The 14,520-nt window shown below is 49.6% G+C and overlaps 1 protein-coding gene across 8 annotated transcripts in view; it reads right to left on the reverse strand.

Moving 5' to 3' along the window:
• LOC128704175 (rho GTPase-activating protein 45) overlaps positions 1-14,520 on the reverse strand; it is a 525,272-nt gene that overhangs the window by 434,877 nt on the left and 75,875 nt on the right. For 6 of the 8 annotated variants that reach the window (XR_011393852.1, XR_011393853.1, XM_070099090.1 and 3 more), the window contains exon 1: positions 8,048-8,181. The exons of 1 other annotated variant lie outside the window; for it this stretch is intronic. The gene's annotated coding sequence lies outside the window, so the exon portion shown is untranslated. Of the gene's footprint in view, positions 1-8,047; positions 8,182-14,520 lie in introns of those variants that run through there. One more of the 8 variants, XM_070099089.1, reaches the window with a different exon arrangement.

The raw sequence follows: 14,520 nt of genomic DNA on the forward strand, positions 1-14,520 counted from the left end.
AACACCAAACATGCCGACACATATCTTGAAGTGAACACCAAACATGCCGACACACATCTTAAAGTGAACACCAAACATGCCGACACACATCTTGAAGTGAACACCAAACATGCCGACACACATCTTGAAGTGAACACCAAACATGCCGACACATATCTTGAAGTGAACACCAAACATGCCGACACACATCTTGAAGTGAACACCAAACATGCCGACACATATCTTGAAGTGAACACCAAACATGCCGACACATATCTTGAAGTGAACACCAAACATGCCGACACATATCTTGAAGTGAACACCAAACATGCCGACACATATCTTGAAGTGAACACCAAACATGCCGACACACATCTTGAAGTGAACACCAAACATGCCGACACATATCTTGAAGTGAACACCAAACATGCCGACACATATCTTGAAGTGAACACCAAACATGCCGACACATATCTTGAAGTGAACACCAAACATGCCGACACATATCTTGAAGTGAACACCAAACATGCCGACACACATCTTGAAGTGAACACCAAACATGCCGACACATATCTTGAAGTGAACACCAAACATGCCGACACACATCTTGAAGTGAACACCAAACATGCCGACACACATCTCGAAGTGAACACCAAACAGTGATTCATTTAGGACACTTATTCAAGATATTTCGGTCCTGGCATCTTTGTCACTTTAAACACATGTCAAGAAGTAATCAAGATGCCAACACTGTAACTTCTTCAGGTAAGATGTTCTGAGTACATTTATTGATGTCCTTTTCTCTTAGTGTATGTCTTATTTCCACGAGGTTGTGTACAGTACCACGGAGTGCTGTACAGTGTACAGTACCACGGAGTGATGTACAGTGTACAGTACCACGCAGTGATGTACAGTGTACAGTACCACGCAGTGATGTACAGTGTACAGTACCACGGAGTGATGTACAGTGTACAGTACCACGCAGTGATGTACAGTGTACAGTACCACGCAGTGATGTACAGTGTACAGTACCACGCAGTGATGTACAGTGTACAGTACCACGGAGTGCTGTACAGTGTACAGTACCACGGAGTGATGTACAGTGTACAGTACCACGGAGTGCTGTACAGTGTACAGTACCACGGAGTGATGTACAGTGTACAGTACCACGGAGTGATGTACAGTGTACAGTACCACGGAGTGATGTACAGTGTACAGTACCACGGAGTGATGTACAGTGTACAGTACCACGGAGTGATGTACAGTGTACAGTACCACGGAGTGATGTACAGTGTACAGTACCACGGAGTGATGTACAGTGTACAGTACCACGCAGTGATGTACAGTGTACAGTACCACGGAGTGATGTACAGTGTACAGTACCACGGAGTGATGTACAGTGTACAGTACCACGGAGTGATGTACAGTGTACAGTACCACGGAGTGATGTACAGTGTACAGTACCACGGAGTGATGTACAGTGTACAGTACCACGGAGTGATGTACAGTGTACAGTACCACGCAGTGATGTACAGTGTACAGTACCACGGAGTGATGTACAGTGTACAGTACCACGGAGTGATGTACAGTGTACAGTACCACGGAGTGATGTACAGTGTACAGTACCACGGAGTGATGTACAGTGTACAGTACCACGGAGTGATGTACAGTACCACGCAGTGATGTACAGTGTACAGTACCACGCAGTGATGTACAGTGTACAGTACCACGCAGTGATGTACAGTGTACAGTACCACGGAGTGATGTACAGTACCACGCAGTGATGTACAGTGTACAGTACCACGCAGTGATGTACAGTGTACAGTACCACGGAGTGATGTACAGTACCACGCAGTGATGTACAGTGTACAGTACCACGCAGTGATGTACAGTGTACAGTACCACGGAGTGATGTACAGTACCACGCAGTGATGTACAGTGTACAGTACCACGCAGTGATGTACAGTGTACAGTACCACGGAGTGATGTACAGTACCACGCAGTGATGTACAGTGTACAGTACCACGCAGTGATGTACAGTGTACAGTACCACGGAGTGATGTACAGTACCACGCAGTGATGTACAGTGTACAGTACCACGCAGTGATGTACAGTGTACAGTACCACGCAGTGATGTACAGTGTACAGTACCACGGAGTGATGTACAGTACCACGCAGTGATGTACAGTGTACAGTACCACGCAGTGATGTACAGTGTACAGTACCACGCAGTGATGTACAGTGTATAAGTCACACTTAACCTCACTAGTGTTAGTGTTACAACCCTGGAACTGGTGTACAGATTCCAGGCAACACTCAGCCACACCAGTGTTGGTGTTACAACCCTGGAACTGGTGTACAGATTCCAGGCAACACTCAGCCACACCAGTGTTGGTGTTACAACCCTGGAACTGGTGTATAGATACCAGGCAACACTCAGCCACACCAATGTTTGTGTTACAACCCTGGAACTGGTGTACAGACACCAGGCAACACTCAGCCACACCAATGTTTGTGTTACAACCCTGGAACTGGTGTACAGACACCAGGCAACACTCAGCCACACCAGTGTTGGTGTTGCAACCCTGGAACTGGTGTACAGACACCAGGCAACACTCAGCCACACCAGTGTTGGTGTTGCAACCCTGGAACTGGTGTACAGACACCAGGCAACACTCAGCCACACCAGTGTTGGTGTTGCAACCCTGGAACTGGTGTGCAGACACCAGGCAACACTCAGCCACACCAGTGTTGGTGTTGCAACCCTGGAACTGGTGTACAGACACCAGGCAACACTCAGCCACACCAGTGTTGGTGTTGCAACCCTGGAACTGGTGTACAGACACCAGGCAACACTCAGCCACACCAGTGTTGGTGTTGCAACCCTGGAACTGGTGTGCAGACACCAGGCAACACTCAGCCACACCAGTGTTGGTGTTGCAACCCTGGAAGTGGTGTACAGACACCAGGCAACACTCAGCCACACCAGTGATAACACCTTCGTCAAACTGGTTGCTAACTCAAACGTTGCACGTTATCTCCGAGGTAGACACAACTGAACCTTGTTAGTGTCAACAAGAGTAAGGTGAGAGATGCAGGAGGCGGAGTGGCAGTTTTGTCCTGGTTGACCGGATGGCTAGTTGGTTTACCACTGACAGGTTAATTGGTTGGCTGGGTGAGTGGTTGACTACCTGATTAGGATAAGTAACTGGCTCTCTACCTAGCTGGGTGGGTGGTTCTCTAAGTGGCTATAACTGCGTAGATTTGAATGTGATGGTGGTAGGAGGGCTGCTTATGGTGGGTTAGTGCATACCTGTGTCTTTAGATAGGACTATATTACTCTCACTGCGTATTTCTACATGCGCTTGTGCTGTGTACTTCAAGATGGAACTGACCGTGAATGAGATTACAAAGTAACACAGCGTGACTTTGTAAATGGTGCAAGTCGGACCGAAACGTCGTCGTAACCTCCTCTCTCCTATGTGCGGGTTATTTGTGTATTGTTCCAGTCACGGTATTGTGTCTTATTGTTCTTTGTGTCAGTAAAACTGGTCTGTAGTTCAGTGCTTCCTGTCTGTCTCCTTTCTTAAATATAGGGATTACGAATTCGATGTCTTCCACTTCTCTGGCAACTCTCCCGTATTAAGTGACTTACTGTAGATTTCAGTCGTCCAGGCAGTGTGTCTGCTCCCTCTAGCACACGCCATGGTTGCACCTTGTGTGTGTGGGGGGGGGTGTAGGTGGGTGGGTGTTCGTAGTGGGTGTGAGAGACGGGTGAGGGTAGTGGGTGTGAGGGACGGGTGTGGGTGTGAGGGACGGGTGTGGGTGTGAGAGACGGGTGTGGGTGTGAGGGACGGGTGTGGGTGTGAGGGACGGGTGTGGGTGTGAGGGACGGGTGTGGGTGTGAGGGACGGGTGTGGGTGTGAGGGACGGGTGTGGGTGTGAGGGACGGGTGTGGGTGTGAGGGACGGGTGTGGGCGGCTGGTTGGTCCTGTTAGGTGAGAAACTTGGTCTCCTCCACCACTTCAATAACTACAATGTTTAATATCTTCACCAACCAAACTTCTTTCCTCACACCAAACCAAATCTCCCGTTTCCTACTGGTTACTTCTTCTCACGAGATTAATAATAATAGTAATAATAATAATAATAATAATAATAATAATAATAATAATAATAATAATAATATTAATAATAATAATAATAATAATAATAATAATAATAATAATAATAAGAAGAAGAAGAAGAAGAAGAAGAATGTCTTGAATTTAATTGTTTCATTATTATCTTCACTAGATACATGACTGAGTCAGTACATGCAGGGGAAGCTCTCTGTGCATTCTCCAGATGTGCCATTTCGCCTGCCTTAGCACAGGCTGTGAGTATACGGTAATATTCCAGCTCGTAGAGAGAGAGAACAAGTGACTTAACGAGTACTATCACTGGCTTGGCTTCCATTGTTTTGAAGGTTCTTGTTATCCTTGTATTTTTTCCTGGCGGGTGTGAATCCTTAAATGTGAGATCTTTTGACATTATCACTCCTAGATCCCTCACACTTCTCTTCTGCTCTGTTGAGTGGCTGGAGTTGGTTTTATAGCCTCACTTAGCTCACATATTGAGGTCCGTGGTTCGATCCCCGGTACGGGTGGAAACATTAAAACGTGTTTCCTTAAGACACCTGCTGTCCATGTTCACGTAGCAGTAAAATGGGTATCTGGGTGTTAGTCGCCTGGCGTGGGTCGCATCTTGGGGACAAAATTGACCTAATTTGCTCGAAATGTTCTGCATAACAAGGGGATTTGCATATAATGTGTCACTGACGTCAGCTATGGTCTGTATAAGTTGTATCATGTGCTTGTAGAAATAAAGATTATTATTATTATTATCTTTAGGTTTTAATTCTTAAGTCTCTCCATAGTGGACCTCAGTGAACATAATATTGTTTTGTGGGATGGGGAGTAAGATATGGGTGGGATTGAGGAAGGTAAACAAGATATGGATGGGATTGAGGAAGGTAAGCAAGATATGGGTGGGATTGAGGAAGGTAAACAAGATATGGGTGGGATTGAGGAAGGTAAACAAGATATGGGTGGGATTGAGGAAGGTAAACAAGATATGGGTGGGATTGAGGAAGGTAAACAAGATATGGGTGGGATTGAGGAAGGTAAACAAGATAAGGGGGATTAAGATTTGGGGGGGGACGAAGGGTAGCGAAGGGGAGGGGGGTACGGTGGGAGGGAGGATGGGGGTACGGTGGGAGGGAGGATGGGGGAGGGGGGTACGGTGGGAGGGAGGATGGGGGAGGGGGGTACGGTGGGAGGGAGGATGGGGGATGGGGGAACGGTGGGAGGGGGGTACGGTGGGAGGGAGGATGGGGGAGGGGGGTACGGTGGGAGGGAGGATGGGGGAGGGGGGTACGGTGGGAGGGAGGATGGGGAGGGGGGTACGGTGGGAGGGAGGATGGGGGGAGGGGGGTACGGTTGGAGGGAGGATGGGGGGAGGGGGGGTACGATGGGAGGGAGGATGGGGGTACGGTGGGAGGGAGGATGGGGGAGGGGGGTACGGTGGGAGGGAGGATGGGGGAGGGGGGTACGGTGGGAGGGAGGATGGGGGAGGGGGGTACGGTGGGAGGGAGGATGGGGGATGGGGGTACGGTGGGAGGGGGGTACGGTGGGAGGGAGGATGGGGGAGGGGGGTACAGTGGGAGGGAGGATGGGGAGGGGGGTACGGTGGGAGGGAGGATGGGGGGAGGGGGGTACGGTGGGAGGGAGGATGGGGGAGGAGGGTACGGTGGGAGGGAGGATGGGGGAGGGGGGTACGGTGGGAGGGAGGATGGGGGAGGGGGGTACGGTGGGAGGGAGGATGGGGGAGGGGGGTACGGTGGGAGGGAGGAAGGGGGAGGGGGGTACGGTGGGAGGATGGGGGAGGGGGGTACGGTAGGAGGGAGGATGGGGGGAGGGAGGTACGGTGGGAGGAAGGATGGGGGAGGGGGGTACGGTGGGAGGGAGGATGGGGGAGGGGGGTACGGTGGGAGGGAGGATGGGGGAGGGGGGTACGGTGGGAGGGAGGATGGGGGAGGGGGGTACGGTGGGAGGGAGGATGGGGGAGGGGGTACGGTGGGAGGGAGGATGGGGTAGGGGGGTACGGTGGGAGGGAGGATGGGGGAGGGGGGTACGGTGGGAGGGAGGATGGGGGAGGGGGGTACGGTGGGAGGGAGGATGGGGGAGGGGGGGTACGGTGGAAGGGAGGATGGGGGAGGGGGGTACGGTGGGAGGACGGGGGAGGGGGGTACGGTGGGAGGGAGGATGGGGGAGGGGGGTACGGTGGGAGGGAGGATGGGGGAGGGGGGTACGGTGGGAGGGAGGATGGGGGAGGGGGGTACGGTGGGAGGGAGGATGGGGGAGGGGGGTACAGTGGGAGGGAGGATGGGGGAGGGGGGTACGCTGGGAGGGAGGATGGGGGAGGGGGGTACGGTGGGAGGGAGGATGGGGGAGGGGGGTACGGTGGGAGGGGGGTACGGTGGGAGGGAGGATGGGGGAGGGGGGTACGGTGGGAGGGAGGATGGGGGAGGGGGGTACGGTGGGAGGGAGGATGGGGGAGGGGGGTACGGTGGGAGGGGGATACGGTGGGAGGGAGGATGGGGGGAGGGGGGTACGGTGGGAGGGAGGATGGGGGAGGGGGGTACGGTGGGAGGGAGGATGGGGGAGGGGGGTACGGTGGGAGGGAGGATGGGGGAGGGGGGTACGGTGGGTGGGGGGTACGGTGGGAGGGAGGATGGGGGAGGGGGGTACGGTGGGTGGGGGGTACGGTGGGAGGGAGGATGGGGGAGGGGGGTACGGTGGGAGGGAGGATGGGGAGGGGGGTACGGTGGGAGGGAGGATGGGGGAGGGGGGTACGGTGGGAGGGGGGTACGGTGGGAGGGAGGATGGGGGAGGGGGGTACGGTGGGAGGGAGGATGGGGGGAGGGGGGTACGGTGGGAGGGAGGATGGGGGAGGTTGGTACGGTGGGAGGGAGGATGGGGGGAGGGGGGTACGGTGGGAGGGAGGATGGGGAGGGGGGTACGGTGGGAGGGAGGATGGGGGGAGGGGGGTACGGTGGGAGGGAGGATGGGGGGAGGGGGGTACGGTGGGAGGGAGGACGGGGGAGGGGGGTACGGTGGGAGGGAGGACGGTGGGAGGGGGGTACGGTGGGAGGGAGGATGGGGGGAGGGGGGTACGGTGGGAGGGAGGATGGGGGAGGGGGGTACGGTGGGAGGGGGGTACGGTGGGAGGGAGGATGGGGGGGTAAATTTAGTGCTGGAAGGTTTACCTTAGGTTCCGTTTAACAAGAGTGTACACATAGAGTAGGCACGAGTGTACACAAAAGGCAGGTGTACATACACTTTTAAGTTCTTCCCACACGTATACACACACACACACACACACACACACACACACACACACACACACACACACACACACACACACACACACACACACACACACACACACACACACACACACACACACACACACACACACACACACACACACACACACACACACACACACACATGTATTCACCGCCGTCCACTTAACACGTCAAATTCGGTTATGTATATTCAGACGTATATTCCTTCGTTTCAGTGGTAGCATAGCGCTACACAGTGCTAGCACCATGTTACACCGAGTGTAACAACGATTACTACACACACACACACAATGTAACACTCGTCTGGGTAGCTAATATATCCACTGCTACCACTACACAATCACAATCACCACAAATATTAATAACACAATCTTATCTGTAAATTAATACTCCTTTCTCCTTATTTTCACTTATTTCACATACACTTTTTCCGTTTATATATATATATATATATATATATATATATATATATATATATATATATATATATATATATATATATATATATATATATATATATATATATATATATATATATATATATATATATATAATTGCGCGGGATGGTGCAACTGACTGATGGTAGTGAATATGACAGAGTTGCTTCAGTGGTTCACTATCCACACTCACTTGACACTCACACACACACACACACACCTGCTGCCAGGTCCGTGGCTTCAGACCTACTGGCGAGGTTCTCACCCGGGTCTTGTGAAGCTGCCGTGTGCTACACGGAGTCGCTTGGTACCATCTGCAGTGGTTTTCCCTTCCCTGGCCACAAGTGCGTGGTTTTCATTCGATGTTTTGGCTGACATATGCTGCGTGGAGGCCACCGAAGGAAAACAAGTGAGTGTGTGTACCACCAAGCGAAAATGTGGGTTGTTTAAACTAGTTAGTTACCACTGCTTCACATATATTTTTACTCGCATATGTGTAAAAATACCTTCCTCTAAAAATATGTGTGTAAGCACATGATAGACTGATAATATCATCTTTACTTATCCACTGCTTTTGCAGTCCTTACATTAGTCACCTCTGTATTTGTCTGAGGGACTGATTACCTCAAACTCCTCCTGTTCTTCACCGGTCTCCTTTGTATGGACTGATGAAGCCACTGTGTGGCGAAACGTTTCCTCATTAAAGATACCCAAGTGTTGCACATGTTTCTAATTGATCAACTTGTCGGATCTCTGAACCATTCATCTACATTCGACTGAAGAAGCCTACTGTGTAGGCGAAACGTTTCGAATAAAGATACCTAACTGATGTTCATGTGTCTTATGTACATGTCGGTATTGTGTAATATTTTGTACATACATAACTTTGTATCACAACGTAGATAAATGGTATAAAATACCGAAACGCTGGAAAAAAAACACAAATGCTGCGATCCTTTACTGACTACGCTTCGCCCACACAGTAGGCTTTATCACGTCACAAACTGTTAGGCAAAAGGACACAAGCTTGACAAAGCTCCTGGAGAGCGAAACGTTTCCACAATAAACGTATCATTAGTTGCACCTGCGTTCTTTTTACCTAATAGTTTGTGACTTGATTTCGTCCACTATGTGGGCGAAACGTTGTCAATAAAGGATCGCATTATACTGCAATTGTGTTTATTTTTCATTATGTATCACAACACTGGTACTCACCAACACAGCGTTGCTACACAAAACTGTCCACCACAACACTGGTACACCACAGTGAGGTCTTACTGTCCACCACAACACTGGTACACCATAGTGAGGTCTTACTGTCCACCACAACACTGGTACACCACAGTGAGGTCTTACTGTGTTACTGTCCACCACAACACTGGTACACCACAGTGAGGTCTTACTGTCCACCACAACACTGGTACACCACAGTGAGGTCTTACTGTCCACCACAACACTGGTACACCACAGTGAGGTCTTACTGTCCACCACAACACTGGTACACCACAGTGAGGTCTTACTGTGTTACTGTCCACCACAACACTGGTACACCACAGTGAGGTCTTACTGTCCACCACAACACTGGTACACCACAGTGAGGTCTTACTGTGTTACTGTCCACCACAACACTGGTACACCACAGTGAGGTCTTACTGTCCACCACAACACTGGTACACAACAGTGAGGTCTTACTGTCCACCACAACACTGGTACACCACAGTGAGGTCTTACTGTGTTACTGTCCACCACAACACTGGTACACCACAGTGAGGTCTTACTGTGTTACTGTCCACCACAACACTGGTACACCACAGTGAGGTCTTACTGTCCACCACAACACTGGTACACCACAGTGAGGTCTTACTGTCCACCACAACACTGGTGCACCACAGTGAGGTCTTACTGTGTTACTGTCCACCACAACACTGGTACACCACAGTGAGGTCTTACTGTCCACCACAACACTGGTACACCACAGTGAGGTCTTACTGTGTTACTGTCCACCACAACACTGGTACACCACAGTGAGGTCTTACTGTCCACCACAGCACTGGTACACCACAGTGAGGTCTTACTGTGTTACTGTCCACCACAACACTGGCACACCATAGTGAGGTCTTACTGTGTTACTGTCCACCACAACACTGGTACACCACAGTGAGGTCTTACTGTGTTACTGTCCACCACAACACTGGTACACCACAGTGAGGTCTTACTGTGTTACTGTCCACCACAACACTGGTACACCACAGTGAGGTCTTACTGTGTTACTGTCCACCACAACACTGGTACACCACAGTGAGGTCTTACTGTCCACCACAACACTGGTACACCACAGTGAGGTCTTACTGTGTTACTGTCCACCACAACACTGGTACACCACAGTGAGGTCTTACTGTCCACCACAACACTGGTACACCACAGTGAGGTCTTACTGTGTTACTTTCCACCACAATACTGGTACACTACAGTGAGGTCTTACTGTGTTACTGTCCACCACAACACTGGTACACCACAGTGAGGTCTTACTGCGTTACTGTCCACCACAACACTGGTACACCACAGTGAGGTCTTACTGTCTACCACAACACTGGTACACCACAGTGAGGTCTTACTGTGTTACTGTCCACCACAACACTGGTACACCACAGTGAGGTCTTACTGTGTTACTGTCCACCACAACACTGGTACACCACAGTGAGGTCTTACTGTGTTACTGTCCACCACAACACTGGTACACCACAGTGAGGTCTTACTGTCCACCACAACACTGGTACACCACAGTGAGGTCTTACTGTGTTACTGTCCACCACAACACTGGTACACCACAGTGAGGTCTTACTGTGTTACTGTCCACCATAACACTGGTACACCACAGTGAGGTCTTACTGCGTTACTGTTCACCACAACACTGGTACACCACAGTGAGGTCTTACTGTCCACCACAACACTGGTACACCACAGTGAGGTCTTACTGTCCACTACAACATTGGTACACCACAGTGAGCTCTTACTGTCCATCACAACACTGGTACACCACAGTGAGGTCTTACTGTCCACCACAACACTGGTACACCTCAGTAAGGTCTTACTGTCCACCACAACACTCGTACACCACAGTGAGGTCTTACTGTCTTACTGTCCACCACAACACTGGTACACCACAGTGAGGTCTTACTGTCCACCACAACACTGGTACACCACAGTGAGGTCTTACTGTCCATCACAACACTGGTACACCACAGTGAGGTCTTACTGTCTTACTGTCCACCACAACACTGGTACACCACAGTGAGGTCTTACTGTCTTACTGTCCACCACAACACTGGTACACCACAGTGAGGTCTTACTGTCCACCACAACACTGGTACACCACAGTGAGCTTTTACTGCCCACCACAACATTGGTACACCACAGTGAGCTCTTACTGTCCACCACAACACTGGTACACACCAGCAAGGTTTGAGGGACGGGAAATCCTGTCTCGCCATCCTACAAGAGGTCTACGATAAGGTTACTCAGATACAACAGGATAGGTGAGACTGCAGGGAAAAACTCAACACTGCGCCTCACTCTAGAATCTGGAGTGAGGAAACACGCCCCAATATTTTCATCTGTACCGGGGATCGAACCACGGACGTCATTGTGTGAGCTGAATGCGCTACCAACCAACTAATGGACACCCCAGTTGAAGAATTAGACATCTGTGCAACACTTGGGAATCTTTATTGATAAAGGAGGTGCGGAAGTTTACCACCAGGTGGCTCTCCCTCGAAATAAAGGAGCTCACCTCTCTGATGCTGAATTCAGAGTTAAGTCTCACTGCACTAAACGAGGAGATTCTGAGATCCTCTAAGTCTAAAGGAAAGTGAAATTGGAACATTGAAATGACTAAAGGAAAGGCAACGATACAGAAGATTTGCTACTGTTTATGGTGTAGCAGGAACGCGAGGGATTAAAACATGGAACAGAAACACACTCTAGGTAGACCAGGACAAGCAAGAATACTTGACCAGAGGAGTGACCACCGAAGTTCAACCCTACCACCAGCAAGGTAATAAAGGTCGAACAAAGAGAAGCAAAACCAGAGACAGAGTATAGCAAGGGTGAAGGACTGATTACCTCATCTTCTACTCAGATAAGGTAAGGTTCATCAGGAAAGAAAACAAGTGTTTCCACCGCTGGAGTTTTCGGTCATTTCTGTATTGAACTGGAAAAAAGCCACTGGTTGGCAAACGTCTTCAGATAAAGATATCTAGGTGTTACATGTGTCAAATTCTTCATATAATCGGTACTGTATACCATTACTGTATTTTAATGATACGAGAATAGCCTAAAGAAGAAGGAAGTCGCTGCACATGTCAACAGAGGAAAACTGAGTCAGTCTCAGAATCACAGCCAAACATTTTGCCAGAGGTGAACCTAAGTTGTGTAACATGTGAGGGAAAGCGAGATCCTTGCAAATATCAACACTGCATTCGGGATAATAAAGAGATCATCGTTTAGAATGACGCACGCCATATATGCCAAACATAGTCTCAGTTAACTGATGAAGAGTAGTGTGCAATATATTGGAAAGCTGCGATAGTCTTTCAACGAGAGGTGAGAAGATATGCTGGCTAATTGGGCTAGCATGAAGACAGAGAGGCTGGCTAGCATGAAGACAGAGAGGCTGGCTAGCATGAAGACAAAGAGGCTGGCTAGCATGAAGACAGAGAGGCTGGCTAGCATGAAGACAAAGAGGCTGGCTAGCATGAAGACAGAGAGGCTGGCTAGCATGAAGACAGAGAGGCTGGCTAGCATGAAGACAAAGAGGCTGGCTAGCATGAAGACAGAGAGGCTGGCTAGCATGAAGACAAAGAGGCTGGCTAGCATGAAGACAGAGAGGCTGGCTAGCATGAAGACAAAGAGGCTGGCTAGCATGAAGACAGAGAGGCTGGCTAGCATGAAGACAAAGAGGCTGGCTAGCATGAAGACAGAGAGGCTGGCTAGCATGAAGACAAAGAGGCAGGCTAACATGAACACACGGATGAAGACAAGAACGAAGGAGAAGAATCAAGGACCTGCCATGCAGAACGAAGTGAACACTAGCCATGGATGGTACCGTTGATGATGGCTGCCTTGCCATGGATGGTACCATTGGTGGTGGTTGTGAACACACACACACACACACACACACACACACACACACACACACACACACACACACACACACACACACACACACACACACACACACACACACACATACACACACACACACACACACACACAGGAAGTATAGAGAACAAAAGGCACAATACCGTGACTGGAACAATGCACAAATAACCCTCACATAGTGGAATAAAACTTATGACACCGTTTCGGCCAAATTTGGAACTTTAATTAGTCACACACGAAGTGGAACAACCAAGACAGTGGAGTGGTGGAGGAAGGATCCACACATAGCTTGAAGAAGAAGTACGATAAGGCTCTCGAAATCAGGACACAATGAATCCAGAAGCGGCCAACGAAAAGGCAGGGCCAGGAGCTAACACTCGACTCCCTGTGTTTACAACAGTGTTTGATCACAAGGGAGGGGGAGACTACACGAAGATAAAAAATCTCCCCAAATTCAGTATATTGGCAAAGATAAATGGAAGAGATAGATAGGGGGAAGAGATGATGATAAACTATCTATCTGGAAACTCCACAAAGACAAAGAAAAAATATTCACACACAGAAAAGGGAGAAATTGCAGTGGTAAGAAGTGAGTGTGTTGTTGACTCTCAGAGTGTGTTGTTGACTCTCAGAGTGAGTTGTTGACTCTCAGAGTGTGTTGTTGACTCTCAGAGTGTGTTGTTGACTCTCAGAGTGAGTTGTTGACTCTCAGAGTGTGTTGTTGACTCTCAGAGTGTGTTGTTGACTCTCAGAGTGAGTTGTTGACTCTCAGAGTGTGTTGTTGACTCTCAGAGTGTGTTGTTGAACCTCACAGTGTGTTGTTGACTCTCAGAGTGTGTTGTTGACTCTCAGAGTGTGTTGTTGACTCTCAGAGTGTGTTGTTGACTCTCAGAGTATGTTGTTGACTCTCAGAGTGTGTTGTTGACTCTCAGAGTGTGTTGTTGAACCTCAGAGTGTGTTGTTGACTCTCAGAGTGTGTTGTTGACTCTCAGAGTGTGTTGTTGACTCTCAGAGTGTGTTGTTGGCTCTCAGAGTGTGTTGTTGACTCTCAGAGTGTGTTGTTGACTCTCAGAGTGTGTTGTTGACTCTCAGAGTGTGTTGTTGACTCTCAGAGTGTGTTGTTGACTCTCAGAGTGTGTTGTTGGCTCTCAGAGTGTGTTGTTGGCTCTCAGAGTGTGTTGTTGGCTCTCAGAGTGTGTTGTTCACTCTCAGAGTGTGTTGTTGACTCTCAGAGTGTGTTGTTGGCTCTCAGAGTGTGTTGTTGGCTCTCAGAGTGTGTTGTTGACTCTCAGAGTGTGTTGTTGACTCTCAGAGTGTGTTGTTGACTCTCAGAGTGTGTTGTTGGCTCTCAGAGTGTGTTGTTGGCTCTCAGAGTGTGTTGTTGGCTCTCAGAGTGTGTTGTTGACTCTCAGAGTGTGTTGTTCACTCTCAGAGTGTGTTGTTGACTCTCAGAGTGTGTTGTTGGCTCTCAGAGTGTGTTGTTGACTCTCAGAGTGTGTTGTTGGCTCTCAGAGTGTGTTGTTGACTCTCAGA

Source organism: Cherax quadricarinatus, chromosome 66 (genome assembly GCF_038502225.1).
Source record: "Cherax quadricarinatus isolate ZL_2023a chromosome 66, ASM3850222v1, whole genome shotgun sequence".
Classification (NCBI taxonomy): domain Eukaryota; kingdom Metazoa; phylum Arthropoda; class Malacostraca; order Decapoda; family Parastacidae; genus Cherax; species Cherax quadricarinatus.